Raw genomic sequence first — 15986 nt, forward strand, 5'->3', positions numbered from 1 at the left:
TTTCTTGGCTTAGGACATGGTCCCTATTGTATTACCATTTACCTTCATTCTTTCTGTTCACTTTTCCTTTCTGTAGGTCCCATTCCCCTCAACTCATATGGCAACAGTGCAGTCAGAGGCTTGCCCTTCTTAGGTGAATGTTTTGATACCTTATCTGCTCATTAAAGTGGGATTCTGTTTTCATTACTATAACGTGTTGGTGGATGCTTTTATGGCTTCTTAAGTCATTTGTACTTTTAGTTAGGGGAATGATCAGTGCATTCATCTTTTCTCTTTTAGTTTGCTTAGAAGACCTGTTTTCTAGACTACCACATAATGCAGTATTGTGTATTTTTGTGTATTGTGATAATGATAGGATAGGATAGGATAATGAAAATGATAATGGTGGGGCCTGAGTCAATGTGACAATACGATCCATACACGGCTGTAGTCGCGCACTTCCCTGTCAGACTGTATGGTTTTCAGGACAAAAACTATTTCTTCTCTGTATCTCAGCACCAAGTATAGTATCAGGCATATTGTAGGTGCTCAATAACTGCCCGCTGGATAAATGAATAAGGTTATTTAAAGTTGTTAACTACCCTGGCATGCTATTGGAAATAACCTGCAAAAGTTTTTGTTCTTCAGAAACATCCCTGCAGCCATCCCCTCGGTCTACAGTAAGCATTAGCAGAAGCTTTTTCTCGAGAACCAGATGCACAGACATTAGGCTGAATGACGAGTTGCTTTGGGGCATCCACGAATGTGAGGATTGTACAGGAGGGCACACTAAATAGGGCTTAACTTTCCTGATTCCCTATGTGCTGGCTTTTTTTCCACCTTTGCTCTCACTTCTCAAACTCTACCTCCAAATTAGGAGTCTACAAGCAGTCACTCTTTGTCCTCACACACACCTCCCTAAGTCACCTACCCAGTGAAAACTGCAGGCACTGTGTCAGCCACAGCACCGTGCTCCATTCCACTGTGCTTCGGTGCCAATTCCCAGGCAGTGGAGGAGCGCCCAGGAGTGCCTTCCGTAGCTAGCCCACGCAGTGATGCCTTCTCCGTGCCCCCAGAGCAAGTCACCTGACCCGCATGGACTTGTGCCTTCAGAATGCCCTTTGGCTCTGGATAGTAACTTCAAGAGTCATAGAGCAGAGCTTCGCTGGTCAGAGACGCCAAGGCCAGATCAGTTTGGCCAAAGAACATGATCTGGAAAGGAATGGGCTGTATCATTCCTTTGAAGAGTAAAGAAATGCTTTTACTGTTTTTCTTTTAGAGCCTCGGACCCATGCAGCAATAGAAACCGAGGTGAAAACACAGATGCCACCAACCTGCAAACCGAACGGCATGAGTCAGTGACATCAGCCCCAAGACATGTTTTGAGCCCATGCAATGGTCCAAGTCACAGGGAGGGTCAGCTTACTTGTTCTACCAACACATCAACGTCAGGAAGAGGCATTTGTGCCAGAATTTCATCTACTGCAGAGACAGCTGGCTAATTTGATCATTCCAGTAATAAATGAGAACCATTTATTATTTCATTACACTCACACAACCTATAAAACACCTTCTAAACGGACTGTTTCCCAAAAGTTGACAGTGAATTCAATCAAAGGTATAGGTTCAGTCCTGTGTAGGTATGGGACAGACCTCTTTTGGTGGGCGCTCATGGGGTCCCTTCTGTCATTTCTCCAGGGAATTAAGTATTAGGGCAGGGATGTTTACATGAAGATGTGAAGATACTGGAGAGAAAGAAGCCAGTGCTTAAACACAACAGGGGAATCTCATTTAAGAATGAGTTTCAGTCAGTGTACTGACTTTTTAAAATACTTTTCTTCACAGACTGTCAAACCGATAGCTTTGGTAAGCACAACATTTATTTGCCTTTATTACTGAGCCAGGTAAAGGTTTGTTCTTTCCAGAACAAAAGCCACCTGGGACACGTGACCTGCAGAGGGGCCAGATTCCTGCCTCCCTCACCACTGCGTTGGCTCACTGCTGCGCCCTCCCAGGCCTTTTTCAGATATCAGTTACTGGCTGAAGCCAATTCCAGAAATGCCAGTGTCCTCTGTGGTAGAGTATTCTGCAAACCCACAGAGACCAAGCAGACGGCCATTACAGGGGTAACAAATTCCAGAAGTTCCATCCTCCCCGGGTGAATTTAAGCCAGTGGCCTGGAGCAGATGGTTCAGGTTCTGAACTGTGCGGCTGTCAGGGCCTTTTTAGTAACAAGTGTGGATGTGGGGCTCTGGAGTACGTTGCGTTTGTTTGGATACGCCTCAAAAGGCTCATATCAAAAATTGAGAAAATCCCAGTTGAATGTGCAGCTGCTAGTGAGGACTCAAACTTGTCAGGCCCTTCCTTTGCCACCTTCTTCCCTGGACGGCACTTCATCAGTCTTAGCCCTCCTCCTCTCTCAGTCCCCGTCACACTCCTTTCACTGTTGTCTTGGGTGAGGGCCTGGGCTCTCTAACAGACCAAGACCAGCTTGACCTTTATGGGTATGATACATTTTCCATCCTATAAAGAAATGCTTGTTGGTGGTGGTTTTCTTCCATTTGGTATCTGGGGTAAAAGTTATAGCTATCATGGCCATGACAAGAATGAAATCCTTGAGTACCCAGGAAAATCAGACCAAGAAACTAGAATCATTCTCTAGTCTTCACTGTTTATGCATTAAAAAGCAAAAACAAAATGGGCACAAAAGCAAAAATACACTATTGGGACTAGATCAAAATAAAAAGCTTCTGCACAGTGAAAGAAACAATCAACAGAACTAAAAGGCAACCCGTGGAATGGGAGAAGATATTTGCAAATGACAGATCCAATAAAGGTTTAGTATCCAAAATATATAAAGAACTTACCAACACCGAAAACCAAACAATCCAGTGGAAAAAAGTGGGCAGAAGACATGAACAGATATTTCTCCAAAGAAGACATCCAGATGGCCAACAGACACATGAAAAGATGCTCCACATCACTCATCATCAGGGACATGCAAATCAAAACCACAATGAGATGTACATCACACGTGTCAGAATTTCTAAAACCAACAATGTAAGAAACAGCAGGTGTTGAGGATGTGGAGGAAAAGGAACCCTCTTTCACTGCTGGTGGGAATGCAAACGGGTGCAGCCACTGTGGAAGACAGTATGGAGGTTCCTCAAAAAGTTAAAAAAAGGACTACCCTATGATCCAGCAATTGCACTACTAGGAATTTACCTGAAGCATACAAGAACACTAATTCAAAGGGATACGTGCACCCTTATGTTTGCGGCAGCCTTTTTTACAACAGCCAAGATAACAGAAGCAACCCAAGTGTCCACCAGTTGGTGCATGGATAAAGAAGAGGTGGTGTGTCACACACACACATATACATAGAATGGAATACTATTCAGCCATCAACAAGAATGAAATCCTGCCATTCGCAACAACATGGATAGAGCTAGAAAGGATAATGCTAAGCAAAATATGTCAGAGAAAGACACATATATGATTTCGCTCATGTGGAATTTAAGAAACAAATGAGCATAGAGGGGGAAAAAAGAGACACAAACCAAAAAACAGACTCTGAACTCTAGAAAACACACTGCTAGTCACCAGAGGGGAGGGGAGTGGGGGGATGGGTGAGACAGGTGATGGGGATGAAGGAGGGCCCCGGTCCTGGTGAGCGTCAGGGGACGGACGGCAGTGTGGAATTACTGTACTGTACACCTGAAACTAATACAACACTATATGTTAACTGGAATGAGAAAACTTTAAAAAAAAACAAAAACAACAAATATGAATCAGGGACCTGCCACGGCCCTCCCCTGTGCGATAATCACCTCTATTCCTGCAACGTACTTCTGCCCTGCTTCTCCCACACTTTTATGTGCTGAGGATAATAATGTCAACAAGTTTCCATCTTTCTCTGAAGATTCACTCATTCAGCAAACAAACACTGAGCATTCCGAGTGCTATTCCTCCCCGCGGCATGGACAGACATATGAAGTCTGTCGTCCTGGAGCTTGCTGTCCAGCAGGAGAGACACAACGAGCATACAGATCTAATACATATCGGCGCCTCACAGAAGGAAGTCAGAAAGTGGGGGGTAAGAGGATCAAGAGCGATGGGGTGGTTGTTTTGCAGGGTGGCAAAGCAGGGAAGCTCGGTGCCTGGCCAGCATGCCCTTGGGCTTCACTCCAAAGGCTGCTTCCCATGACCTTCTGAGCCTCTCCGTCTGGGGGTGATTTTTCTCCTGGGGACAGTAGAATGCTGGGTCACTAGCAGGGCCAGAAGTATGAGAGAATTCATGCCCCTGGGGGCAGCCCTCCACAATTCCAGATACTCTCCTCTGAGGTTAAGCTAACAGAAGTGCGGGCTCCACCCCTCCTGGATGTCCTCAGCAGGACTGAGTTCCAGCTGCTCTACGGGCGCTCGCGAGCGCGTCTTAAGATTTGTTCCCTCCTCTCTCCTCCCCACTCCGCAACAGGTGCTGCTGGGCTTGCATGCACAAGTCAACCACTTGTACTCCAACCCTTGTCTCAGGGTCTGCTTCCAGGGGAACTCAAACTAAGATCGGCGGTGAGGGCAGGCTTCTCTCAAAGGTGCCACCGGAGCACATACCTAATCCCGAGAAGCAGGCAGCTAAGCGGAGGAAGAGAAGGAAGAAGCTATCCTAGCCGAGGTGGGATCATGTTTGAGCGCTTGAGTAACAGCAAAGCCCGAGTGCAGGGACAGAATGAGTGAGGGAAAGAGCAGTAGAAAACGGCTTTCTTACTTTCTTCATTTATAGTGACCGTATGTTTTTTAGCCCTGTCTTTCATGATTTCCTGCGGTTGGTTCACTTCTCATCTCTCTGGCGGTTCATTTTCTGAGAGTCCTGCCATTTTATTTGCATTTGTTATTTCACTCTGTTTAAATGGATCTACCACTGCTTGGTGCCTGGGAGCGGGGACACAGTCCACAGCTTAAGCTGCCACAGCTTAGGGAGGTGGCTTCCAGGGGGGAAAGCAACAGGCTCTCTGCAGTGCCTCCCCCCAATTCTTTTTTAAGATGGGAGACTTAGTTTCCCCTGTCCTCCATCATCACGATCAGCAACAGCACCTCTTCCTGAGAACCCACTATGTGTCAGACTTTGAGCCGTTTGCTCGGCCTTCGTCATCTCGGACCCTCATACCAACTCCGAAAACCAAACAGGAACCACAGCCCAACCCTGAGAGGCAACCTTCTTCCTCCTGTTTCCCCCTCCTGCAGCAGACAGGGCGCTCCTGTCACACCTCTGGCTACACATGACACACCCCAGCAGCAGATCCCCTGGCTGCTGTGCCCTCGCCATGCATTCCAGGCTCTGTCGAGGTGGCTGCTTTGATCCTGGAACAGGAGACTCCAGATCACAGAGGATATAGAGTTCTCTGTAGGCAGCTGGCATGAGCTTAGCACAGACGCCTCCCAGAGCAGGACTGCTTTGCTGCCTCCCGGGAGGTTCATCATCAAAACTTCCTTCCCTGACCCACATTGTGCCTCTCTCCATTTGTGCTTCTGGCTGGAGCTACCAGGTAACCGACAGCGGAGTCTATTAGTGCTTCGTTCTGTTCACAGTTCCTTCTGGAGGAGTTGGCATCTAAAAATTAGGTAGCAATATGCAGGCCCCGAGGTGGTAACTGTTAAGGCCTAAAAGGCAGGGAGACTGAGCTCTATTGGCAGAACTGGTGTGTGGTCTGTAGGCCATCCTCTGTAAGCCTCTTACTGTCTCTAGGGATTAGGTTTCTCCAGGCTGGAAGTAATAATAGTTTCCCCTTTTACTCCATCCTAATTGTCCTTAGTGCTTAGCAAATATCTGTGTGTGCGTCTGTATTCTCCGGCTTCCTATGCAGTTGGATTGGGGCCAGATAACAGAGTGTCAGCTACTAGCCAGTGGGATGCGGGCAGAAGCAGTGTACACCATTTGTAGGCCTGGTCCTTACAAGACCTCCCCAAGAGCTCACTGCTCTCCTTTCCTCTGCTCCCTGGGGGCTACGTGTTCTAGGCCTACATCAGACTTGGTGTGATGAAGAAATAGGACTTTTCTTGTGTTAAAGTGCTGAGTTTTGTTGGTTTATATGTTAACGGATCCTAACGTAGCCTATTCTAACTAATACGGTTTTTCTTTATTCTGCCTTTTGTTCTTTCATTCACAGATTCACGGTCCGTTTCAGATGTCCTTCATTCGCTTGGTATTAATTAAGCATCTACTCTGTGGAAGGTACTAGCACTTTGGCATGGAAAACCTCCTGAAGGTGCTGGATGTTCAGGTAAAGAGGTGGATACGGGAACAGAGGCAGTAACAGAGTGAGAGAAGTATATACGAGGTGCTTAACATTGTGTTGTGTTCAAGGAAATAAATATTCAGAGGTCTTTATCTTGAGAAAACTCAAAGCACTTTACTCTTCCCAGCTTTACGCTTGATCAGACTCCTTTCACTGAGCCAGTGCTCACCCCTGCACGCTGCGCCAGTTCTAAAAGACCTGCATGTGCTGTCACTCTCTGCTTGCTACCAGTCCATCATTCCAAATCCATCTACCTGAAGTACCATTTCCTGGAAATCATCCAAGGCTTCTTCATTGCCTATATATAGTCCAAACTCCTCAATATGGTGGCATTGACCCATGTCTGAGCTATCTAACGTTCTCCATTTCTCTTTTACCCAAAACTTCTCTTTCAACCAGATTGTTACAGTCCATGTCCAACAACACACGCCACTGCATATCCCACTTCATGTCTTTTCTCACACCAGTTTTTAGTCATGATTTTCCTCCTTATCTCCCTAAGTCCCTTCTCTTCAGGTAGGCCCTCAAGTGATATCTTTGGTCTTTCTGCCTACTCCAGTCTACAGTATTAATATATTCAACTACTTAGATGAAACAGCTAATTCCTTTAAAAAAACTAGCAGAGAAATAGAAAATATAAATAGTCCCATATCTCCTTAAGCGCTTGAATTCTTAATCAAAACCCTTCCCACAGAAAAAATTCTGGGCCCAGATGGCTTTGCCAGTGAGTTCCATGAAACATTTTAGGAAGAAATAATACCAATTTACGTGAATTATTTCAGAAAACAGAGAAGAAAGGAACACTTCCCTACTCATTCTATGAAGTCTGGATACCAAAAGCTGACAAAGGTCATCTCTGAAAAATCTATAACTACCACCATATTTAATGGTGAAACACTGACTGCATTCCCCTAAGACTGGGAAGAAATCAAACATCTACTCTCACTAGTGTAATAAAACATAAGAAAGAGAGTAGTAAATATTGTTGTTATCAAACATAATTGTGTAGATTAAAATCCCTATGGAATCTATAAAAACTGGTAGCACTAAAGAGTGAATTTAGAAAAGCCAGTGGATATAAGGTCAATATATAAAATCAACTGTGTTTATATATACTAGTAATGAAAAATTGGAGAATAAGAAGGAATTTGTATTTATAATAGCATCAAAAATATCAAATCCATAGGGATAAATCTAACAAAAGATGTGCAAGTCCTCTATACTAAGAACAGTAAAACATCACTAAGAGACACTAAAGACCTAGAAGATCAAAAGCTATACTATATTCAGGGATCAGAGGATATTGTTAAAGATGTCCATTCTCCCCAAATGCCCTAACAGATTTAAATCAATGGCCAATCAGAACTCCAGCATTTGTTCTGAAGAAATTCATGAGCTAATCCTAAAATGTATATGGAAATGCATAGGTTGGCTAAGTGAATTTAAACAAAATTTAAAAAGGAAATGCATAGGTTCTAGAATAGCTAAAATAATCTTGAAAGAAAAAAAAACAATCTGGAGGATTTATACTGCTTGATTTTAAGACTTACTATAAGTCTACAGAGGTCAAGACAGTGTGGTTTTGGCAAGAGAGTATACATATAGATCACTGGAACAGAGAGTCTAGAAATTGACCCACAGACATACATTCGAGTGATTTTTTTTTAAAGGTGTTAGTTCAACGGGAAAAAAAATTTTTTTACATGTGGTTCTGGAACAAATGAATATACATGTGGGAAAAAACTGAATTTTGACCCCAACCTTACTCCATACACAAGAAGTAATTATAGAAGGATCATTGACCTAAACATAAAAGCTAGAGCTATAAAACCTCTGCAAGAAAATGCATAAGAAAAATCTTTATGAAATTGAGAGAAGCAGATTTCTCTGACAGGGCTCAAAAGGGACTAGCCATAAAAGAAAATATTGATGAACTGGACTCTGTCAAAATTTTTTAAAAATTCTACTCACCAAAAGAACACTACTGGAAAATAAATTGGCAAGGCAATTTACTGGGAGCAAATATTTGTAATCCACATATCTGACAAAGAACTTCCAGCCAGAAAATATAAAGAGCTACTACAAGTCAATAATAAAAAGACAAAGAACCCAATTAAAAATGAGAAAAGGGATTAACTAGACATTTCAGAAGAGAAGATATGAATGTCTAATAAGCACATAAAAAGGTATTCAACATTATTTGTCATCAGAGAAGTTCAAATTAAAATCATAGTGAGATACCATTTCATATCTGGAATGAGAGCTAATATACCAAGTGCTGACGAGGGTACAGAGCAACTAGAACTGTGATAAATTGCTGGTGGGAATGTAAAATGGTACAATCATTTTGGAGTAATCTCTGCCAGTTTCTTACAAAACTAAACATACATGTACCCTATGACTAAGCAACTTCATTTGTATTTACCCAGAAGAAATGAAAACATAAATTCACAAAAAGATGTGTTCAAAAATATTCTCAGCAGCTTTATTCATAATAGCCCCAAACTGGAAACAGCCCAGCAAAATGTTTAGATAAACTGTGGTATATTTCTACAATGGATTACTGCTCAGCAATTAAAAAAAGGGGGGGGGATGAACTACTGATATTTACAACGTGGATAAATTTAAAAAATATTTTGCTGAAAGATGCCAGACATTTTTAAAGATTTATTCATTTATTGGGGGGGGGGTGGAAGGGGAGAGAGAGAGAATCTCAAGCAGACTTGTGCTGAGCACAGAGCGTGATGCAGTGATCCATCTCATCACCCCGAGATCACAACCCGAGCTGAAACCAACAGTGAGACGTGCAACTGACTGAGCCACCCAGGTGCCCTGAGGCCAGACATTTTTAAAAAGCCATACTGTAGAGCTGCCTGGGTGGCAGTCGGTTGGGCATCCCACTCTTGATTTTGGCTCAGGTCATGATCTCAGGGTCCTGGGATCAAGCCCCACATCAGGCTCCATGCTCAGTGGGGAGCCTGCTTGAGGATCCTCTCTCTTCCTTCTCTTTCTGCCCTTCCCACGGCACTCACTCGCTCTTTCCCAGATAAATAAATAAATCTTTAAAAAATCATACTGTATGAGTCAATTTATATGAAGTTCTTGAACGGGCAAATTTAATCTCGGTGAAATTAGCGTAACAGTTGCCACAGCGGGTGGAAGATTAGAAAGGGGTACTAACAATTTTGGGGTTGATGGAAAGGTACTATATATTATTTCAGGAGGTGGTTACAGACATGTATATTTCAGAGCTCATGGAACTCAACCCTTAAGACCTTTATATAGTTTAATTGTATTTAAGTTATATTCAATATATAAATGTAATTCAGTTTTTCCAATAAAAAGATTACTCCCAACCCTTCCCCAAAGTACTATGTTGGGTGCTACTCTATTGGATTGTTACTTATTATTTCCATACGTGGTTACCTACTTTAAACTTTCTTAGATCCCTCAGTAGGACCCACACAATATCTGGACTCCATATTTGTTGAATAAATGAATTTGTAATAATTGGACAGTATAAAAGGGAAAGGAAAGGGAAAGAAAAATTAGAATATGGCATGATACACATTTCCACTGTTTCTATTTTCCTGGGAGTCAACACCATTTCATATGCAGGTCCCTGTCTCCCAACAGAAAACAATAACCCAATATCTAGGACATCTTGCTTTTATTTACAATAAAAGAGGAGGCAGGGAAATAAGAGAAAGCTTTTGTCTCCTGTATTCTGTGGCAACACCACATAATTATTACTCTATTTCTTAACTCTAGTGAGATAGACCAAAAGACATCCAATGAATCACCTTTTCATTCATAAAACCCTGCTTATATCTTTCATCGCTTTTATCCTCCTAGAATAATAGGAGAGAAACAGTACTTGATGGGCCTGCATTATCAGACGCTATTGGAAAGGTCTAGATAAGAGTGCTGAACCACCTATTAGTATTCTGCATGCAAACCCTTCTCTATAACCCAGAGTCATCCGTTTCCTGGCAACCCTCAAAATTTCATTCTCATTGAATTGCTAGATCTTTATCAAAATATAATTATAGCCTTAATTTGAAAGATAAATTTTGATTGCCAGTGCCATGCCCAAAGGAAGAAATAATCAGGTGGGAGAACACTTAGGCGCAATTGTTAACCATATAATCAATGTCATGAATCACCCATCCCCTAAATACAAAACAATACAAAACAAAACAAAACAAAAAACAAACAAAAAAAAACTTTGGGGTGAAAAACTTTGTGAAGGGTAGAGTGAGGAGGGGAAAAAAAAATCATTGCATCATCAAACTTTACTTAAGACTGTTATGTTTGCTTATTTTCTCATATTGTTACTTAAGTACTTGTCTTCCCAGCTGGAAGAATTTGGGGATGACCTATTGTATGTTCTGCCTCTTTCTGTGTATATCCATAGTAGCCCAACCTGTAGTGCTAAGCAACAAAGGGTACAAGCCCCCTATCTCAGGTCAGGTTCTCTGGAAGTAGACTTTGACATGGACATAGGTGTGCAAGAAGTATGGTACAAATGCTTCTGGGGTCAACATCTAGGAAGGAGCGAGGCACGACTGGGCAAAGAGAAGGTGGCCGTGACACAGTTACAGCAAAGACTCAGACTGTCCCAAGGAGGAGCTCTGGAGCCGCCTTGGCCCTGCAGAACCGTCCCGAAATGAGGCAAGGCGACCAGTCATCAGAGTAGGGCTGCCATGGGAAGGGGTGCGACCTTGGAAAGGTGGCTCTCTCTCGAGTCAAGGACAGTTCACAGAGAGGGACTTGGCTGTGAGCTGTCAGCCACTAGTGCCCAGCTCTGACTGGTGCGGGCTTGAGACCTGGTGAGGGAGGGGGATGTGGGCGGTGCACCGAAGTAGCCCTTTACCCCGCAGACTCCAGCGGCTGAAGGACCTGAGGACGATGATCTGGAACGGAAGCGTGGAAGACTGAGCAGGAACACAGCTCTACGTCTGGGGGCAGCTGGGGGTGCCAGCCGTGCCTGCTAAGTCACCTAAGGATGTGTGACTTGCCAGGGAAGAGTAGACGGAGATCAGAAATCGTCTTGTCTCCTGATCTGACTGGCATGCTACCGACTTTTCAGCAATTATTCTCGGTTTTTCTCTGAAGGCGGGCACTGATACCTTTTTAAAAATTGATACCTCTGAGACAAAGTATGGGAGACGCAAGAGAAGTCACCCACTTCAGTTCCCTTTCCTTTTGGGTGGTGACATCTATAGCCTCAGTGCTTTCGTGGACCCAGATAACCGGTTTGGTAGTTTGGGGATGGAGAAAAACCAAACATATCTAACAGGCTTTTTCCACTGGAGTGAAAGGAGAGGATTTTATTTAACCTGCATTTTAATGTACAGCCAGCTTCTCCTGAGACCTCTGGGAGTCCTCAAATCTGTAAACACAGAAGCTTCAGACTTCACCACTGGGTGGCCTGTTTCCACCCCACCTGGTCCTCATGCCCTTCTTGAATTTCTCTGTCCGGGAGTCTGGGCCAGGCCTGTGACCCGGCTCATTCTGTCAGTAATACAAGTCACAGGCCCAGCCTTGAGAAGGCCTAGAAGCTTCTGCCTTTACAGTCTTGGGGACCCTAAACCACTAGGTAAGAAGTCCTATTCCCTTGCTGGAGAGACCACGCAGAGAGGCTGCTTGGAGAGGGAGAAATCCTGAGACAACACGGAAAGAGTGTAGCCAGCCCAGCAGCCCAGCTGAACCCAGCTCCCAGGTGACCCACTAGCAGACGGACTACCAGGGAGACTAGAAGAACTGCCCAGGGAGCTCATCCCAGACTCCAGCATCTTGAACCAACAGGTGGGCTCTTGTTTCTTAAGCCAGTAAGCTTTAGGGTAGTTTCTTATGCAACAATAAACAAAACAACCCCAATGAGCAATCACCTTGAGTCCAGTGACTGTGCTCACCTTGCCCAACCCCCACCAAATCACCAAGGTGCCTTTTAACCTGAAACTGGAGAGTTCCTCTCTCATTGCATGGCTGCTTTTCACAAGGAAATAAATATCTTTCTTATTGCACAATAGTTACTGCCTACCCAGTGATGAGTAGACCAAAAATTTTTAAAGGAAAAAAAAAAAAAAAAGCCTCGTTGGCCTGTCAGAGCTGGAGATCGGGGCTGGGTCTCCCTTGAAGTAGTGCGTTCCTACGTATCAATTTCCTATGCTTGGGGCTCAAATTCATGCCTCAGCAAATTTACAAATGACTCCCTGTCATGGACCTTCAAGGTCACTCACTGAGAGAGGAAACTCCGAATATTAAAGCCCGAGTATCGGGCTCTGCGCTGATGGGACACACCCGAGAGGGCTAGACATGGAGTCCACCAGCTCAGAGAGGCAGTGTAGTTAAATATCCAGGGCCAGATTCTGGAGCCAGATTGCCTGGGATCAAGCCCCAGATCTGGCACCTGTTATCCGTACAACCTTGGGCAAGTTACTTAATCTCTGTGCCTCAGCGTCGTCATCTCTAAAGTGAGGATAATAATAGTCCCTACTTCCCAGGGTTACGGCGAAGATTAGATGAGCTATTGTACGTATAGGACATAGACCAGTAACCTCGCTATTCTAAGCCTGACCATAAGTGGTTCTATACTAAGAACTGAAAAAAAAAAATCTCACAGGGATTTTACATAATATGAATAGCTGTTTCTAGTGATTATACGCAACGAAAGGATATCCAGGGACCGTATACCGACCAGCCTTCTGAAACTATATCCCATAGAACTGGTTCGGATCCTAGCCCTGCCGTAAACTAGCTGTGTCACACCAGGCAGGTGATTTATAACATGAGGATAATGACAATGACCTTGCCTAAAGAGGCTAGACCAGATGGTCCCTCTAGGAGCCTTTTATATCTCTATACCTTGCCAAATCCCTGCGAGACAGGAAAGGCCGGTGGAATTACCACCATTTGTAAGATGGAGATCAGTATTTAGCTACACGGCTTGTCCAGAGCCAAACCCAAGTCCCAGGGGCGTCTTTCACACTGGAGGGCTTTTAGCCATGGCACAGACATTTCCCAATCTCCCTTGTAGGTAGCCGTGGCCATGTGACTGAGTTCTGGCCAGCAGACTGTGGTTGGAGAGGAGGCATGCTACTTCCAGACAATCCTCCATGCTCTCTTTATTGCCTTCTGCTGGCTAGATGCAGAGGAACCCAGGAAGGACTCCGAGGCCCTGTGAGATAGTAGAGTCACAAGAAGGCAGAAGACCAGGTTCCATATCATTACAAGCCAAAAGTTCATTAGACCTTATGTGATAAGAAATAAATGCATTGTGTTAAACTCCTGAGATTTGGGGCTTGTAATAGTATTTGGCTTTGCTGACCAATACGGATGCTCGGTGTCTCTAGCGGTTTGCTGGTTCAGGTTGTGAACTTCAAGAGGAAGCAGCCCTCTTTTGTGTAAGAGCGAGGTATTGTTGACCTCTGCTTGCTACAGGCAGAGCAAAGTCGGTGACGTTTTTGTAAAATCTGAATCCCACTCTGGGTCTTCCCATCTACTCTTCTGCGTGGCCAGAGACTTCGCTCCTGTCACACTGGGCCTTTAGGCTACATTGAATCTGCAGTTCTTTTGCATCTTTTGTAGGGAACACAAAGATGGCGGAACATTTTAAAGATAAACTAGCAACTGGTTTTTAAGTCTCTACTAGATGACTAGAGGAATGAGGGATTTCTCAGACATGCTTTCAGTTTCCTGGTCTGTTCCTTCCCCCAAATCAAGCTCTCTACCTTAACATTTGCCCAGTGATTACATTTATGATCTATAGAAAATAAAGGTAAACTTTTAAAAATCACAATTCACTTTGGAAGGGAGGGGAGAATTACCTGGTAGATTCCATCTTGAATAGCGCACTGGTGATGGGATTTGTACCTTCCCTCCCAGATTCCCAGGCTCTTTAGTTTCTTTCTTTCACTGTAGACAATTAGGCATTTACATTTTTCAGCGATTACCCATGCATTTTTCAAAAATAAAAAATACCATAGTTCAATCAATCAAGAACGGGGGGGGGGGGGCTTTTTTTCCTTCAAGCTGGACTTTGCCACGTTTGCTTCCAAAGAAAAGGTAAACAGGGGGGAAGTGAAGGCTTTTGAAAATAAAGAATGGGAGAGGCCGAGCAGCTCCCAGAATCTCCAAGCCCCAGGAGAAGACCAGGGCTCCCACCCTCTACTGCAACAGTCCCTTCCTGGCTCCATTCCATGTGGCACCTTCCCCATCAGCTGGGGGCAGCCCCCTTGAGACAGAGCGGGCACCTCCCAAACACCAGGAAGAGGTCCATCCCTCAGCTGTCCAAGGGTCGCCTGCTGGAAAGGAAAGAGTGGCACCCCAGCTACTGGCTTCACAGAGGAAGCTGGTCTGTGATGTGCACCCTGGACCTTTTGGTCCCTCTGTATTCTGGGCCAGACTCCTTTGGGGGTGGGGGGAGGAGTGGCCTGCTGGCCCCTGAAGCACCAAGGAGAGAGCCCTGTATGTATGGCTGGGTGGGACTCTTAGGGAATGTGAAGCTGCAGAGGCCAGTGGCTGGGGGTGAAGAAGGGGTCCCTGTCTGGGCTCCCATCCCCCAATCTTGCAGCCAGCCCAGTTGCTTTGGGCCTCACATAGGAATGGAGGAGCTACTGCCCGTCTCCCACAGACCAACACCACGGCATCCCTGCCCGGCCCTGAGAATGGATGCTGCGCTGCTCCGGAGATGTGTGGGCCTGGTCTCCTGCTATCTGGGAGCCCAAGTTCGGCTCACCCTCACACAGCCGGGAAGGGAGACCCCATTCTTGCGACAGTGGGGTCAAGCTAAGCTGCATCTCCAGCCGCAAGGGCTATTTTTAGATGCTGTTATCTTTGCCTTGCTCACAAGCAGCTGTGAAAAACAAACTGGTGACCAGGAGGCACAAAACTGCAAAATAAAAACCTCGTAGAACAAGAGCTCCCAAACTCACAGCAGAGCAGATCACACTCTGGCTACAGCGCTGTGCACCATCATGGCCGGGCCTGCTTAACCTTCCCTTAAGGGGGCACCAGTTGGGGCTTTGCTCCTTTACCGCCCACACGTTCCTGGTCCTGCCCGCCCACGGCAAGTCTGGCTTCCGACCACCAGACCTGGCAGGGCTCTTCAGCCCCGCAGCCCCACTCGTGCCCACAGATGGTGACCCAGGTGGACAGGTGTGCCAAGGGAGCGGGCTCCACAGGGTTAACACTGCCACAAAAGGAAGAGCTCCAGCTCTCTCGCCTCTCTCTTCCAGCCCATCCTAACAGTCCATTTGCCTCACAGCATCACAGCCAGCTCCATGATGGTGAAACCCCTGCACAGGCGAAATGTCACCCAACACCAAGTGGCAGGGCAGGAAAACAGGATGGAGCACCAAGCCGGATCCCGGACTTCTCCCTCAGCCCTCAGAGCTCCCAAAAGGCTCAGCTTCAGGGCGCACTCCCTCTTGCGGAGCCCTGGAGTCCCCACGCCCCCTGTAGGCAACCCCCCACCAGCCTGTGCAGCCCCCTCCGCTCAGCTGGTAAGGGCCTGGGTAGCAGCGTGGAAAAGTGCCGCCCCGCCCCAGAACCCGGGATGAGGGGTGAGGTGGAGGCGGCAAACTTCAAAGCTGCAACTGCAATATGCTTAAAATAAAAAGACCCCTGAAAGACGGAGCTGTTCCCCTCGCCCCTCAGAGCTATGCGTGGTCCACCTTGATCGCCTGCTCACCCTCACTGTGCTCTGCC

General features: G+C 45.5%; 1 protein-coding gene and 1 long non-coding RNA gene across 8 annotated transcripts in view; one reads left to right on the plus strand and one right to left on the minus strand.

Moving 5' to 3' along the window:
- LOC309856805 overlaps window positions 1–4645 on the plus strand; it is a 77888-nt gene extending 73243 nt beyond the window's left edge. For both annotated transcript variants that reach the window (XR_014307357.1, XR_014307358.1), the window contains one exon: window positions 4457–4645. This is a non-coding gene — a long non-coding RNA (uncharacterized lncRNA). The remainder of the gene's footprint in view (window positions 1–4456) is intronic.
- The window catches only part of NHS (NHS actin remodeling regulator), a 336056-nt gene that overhangs the window by 72154 nt on the left and 247916 nt on the right, over window positions 1–15986 (minus strand). The window lies entirely within an intron of this gene.

The sequence above is a fragment of the Mustela nivalis genome, assembly GCF_964662115.1.
Source record: "Mustela nivalis genome assembly, chromosome: X".
NCBI classification, from domain to species: Eukaryota; Metazoa; Chordata; class Mammalia; order Carnivora; family Mustelidae; genus Mustela; species Mustela nivalis.